The sequence below is a fragment of the Thamnophis sirtalis genome, unplaced genomic scaffold (genome assembly GCF_051295495.1).
Source record: "Thamnophis sirtalis isolate CommonGarterSnake01/CBP01778 unplaced genomic scaffold, rThaSir2_p1.2 scaffold_8, whole genome shotgun sequence".
Classification (NCBI taxonomy): Eukaryota; Metazoa; Chordata; class Lepidosauria; order Squamata; family Natricidae; genus Thamnophis; species Thamnophis sirtalis.
In genome coordinates this window covers 71,996,807-71,999,120 of record NW_028261388.1, presented here as the reverse complement: position 1 = coordinate 71,999,120, position 2,314 = coordinate 71,996,807, and the positions used below count along the sequence as shown (strand labels likewise).

Here is a 2,314-nt window from a genome sequence, read left to right as displayed (position 1 = left end):
CATGAGAGACCTCTCCCTACAAAAGAAACTACTGATCAAGAGAGGGGTCACTTTTAAGGATGTGGTCGAGGAAGCAAGAGCCGCAGAATCCTCAGACAATTCCATGGCAGACATCAGAAAGACCAGCGGGGTGCATCACGCCTACAGGGAACCCGACTGGTCCACGGAAGTTCCGGAATACAAAGAGGAGTGGGACGACACCGATGCCATCCACCGCATTTACCCGGACGGGCGGCCAAACCCCAGGGACTGTGAAGGTAAACAGCGCCATTGTTCTGGCTGCATGGGGTTCCACGCAAGAGTGACATGCCATTTTAAAGAGGCCATCTGCAGAAAGGCCATATTGCCGAAGCATGCAGAGCCACACAGCCCACTCCATTCCAGCCCAAGCCCACCACAGGACAAGGCAGGCCAACCAACCCGAGGCCCAGTCAGCAGCAGAACAAGCGCCAAGAGGACCAGTACCAAGCCTCCAGAGAAATAAATCACACCACCGTGGAGCACTCAGACACCTACAAGGGGGAAAAGTATCACGTGACAATCATTCATGGAGCTGGATATGGGATCATTCTTCACCATCGTGTCCTGGGAAACTATAAAGAGACCAAACCCATTGGCCAAAAGGAAACAGCTCAAGCCACCGAACGTCCGCCTGAATGACTTCCAAGGAAACTGTATCAAAGTGTTGGGCAGAATGGAAGTCAAGGTGGGGTTTAAAGACTTCAACGGCCGCCTACCCCTCAATCCTCGCTGGGCGTAGAGTGGTTCAAGCCCCTGGGATTCACACCGGATGAACTGGATCTGCTACTGGCCAAATTCAGGGACATGTTCGACCGGGGCCTAGGTAAAGATACGAGGAAACCCATATCATTCAACCTAGACCCCAATGTAACCCCCATATAGTTCCTCATGTTGTGGTGACCCCCAACCATAAAATTATTTTCTGTTTTCCGATGATCTTAGGGGATCCCTGTGAAGGGTCGTTCGACCCCCAAAGGGGTCCTGACCCACAGGTTGAGAACCGCTGACTTAGCTGAAAACGAAGGCATCCAGCAACAGAGTCGGATGGTAGGGAGTGAAGAACCCAGGCCTGAACTCAACTCGTGGTGCAAGGAGTTCCAGGAGGTTCTATTCCAGGAGTCAGGAGAGGTGAGAGGCCCGACCACATTGGCCAGATCCATAGGAACAACTGAGCTGCGCAGGTCCAGTAGGAGCTCAACGCCCCTACTTGCGGGACTACGTTACTTATATCAGCCACGGATTGGACACTGTTCAGTCTAGGAGAGGAGGGGTGTTACGGACAGATGGACGTGGCACAGATTTGCATGTCCCCACTGATTGGCCCACCAAGCTGTGGGAAATTTAAACAACAGCTCCTTAAAGGGCGAGATACGGCAGCCTAGCCGCAAGTTCAAATTGCAGCAGCTTAAAAATAAAAAAGTGCTGAATGTTTCTTGAGCCTCCGGCCTCTTCTTTCGTGCCAATCTAACATATACAATGAACTGGCTTCCCTCTTTCATACTGATTCTTATTGACGACTGTAGATTCTTCTTTAGGAACTGTTTAAATATAGTTTTTGCAGTGTACTTTCACAGAGCTAGGCACCTGAGTTTTGAAATCACTAACTAACTTTAGCTTGATGCTTAGTTTCTGGAGATGAGGGATTGTTCCCTTTTGGGGGGGGGGGAATAGCAGTGGGACTTCCTTGCTTTGCGGTTTCAATTCACTGTTATGGTGGTTGCTCTGGCTTGAGCCCTCAATTCAATGAGCCTTGGTGCTTGTGTCTACAGTCCAGAGCAGGGGTGGGTTTCTCGCCCCGTTCCAACCAGTTCGGTTGGAATGGGGCCGGCGGTGTCCTCGTGCACGTGCTCAGTGCACGCATGCGTACTAGCGCCTGTGCGATGCTCCAGCTGCTCCTGGAGGATCGCGCAGGTGCTGTATGCGTTCTGTGCATGCATGGAAGCGCAGAACTCGTCAAAACCGGGTAAGAAACGCGGGCGGGCGGGTGGATCCTTCGGCGTTCCTGGAAGTTACTTACTTCCGGGTTCACTGACCAACCGGTTCGCGGAGACTGCCGCGAACCACCTGAAACCCACCCCTGGTCCAGAGGCAGGGATCCTTGTCTGAGTTTGAGGCCCAGGCATGCACCGTCTTTATATATGAAACATCCTATCTACTCACACAAAATCTTCCTGGTGAAAAGGTTATACAACATGTAATAAGGAAATGTGGTCCTGCACCCCAGAATTCCTAGGAGGAGTTTTTTTTTAAAATATATATTTTTATTCTTTTTCTTAAAAAAACAACACATACA

The 2,314-nt window shown here is 50.8% G+C and overlaps 1 long non-coding RNA gene across 1 annotated transcript; it reads left to right on the top strand.

The window, feature by feature from the left end:
* Positions 1-242: 242 nt before the first annotated feature.
* Positions 243-1,451, top strand: LOC148044486 (uncharacterized). Its single transcript, XR_015697588.1, has 2 exons — positions 243-706; positions 964-1,451. It is a non-coding gene; the product is annotated as an uncharacterized LOC148044486 (long non-coding RNA).
* The last annotated feature ends 863 nt before the right edge of the window (positions 1,452-2,314 follow it).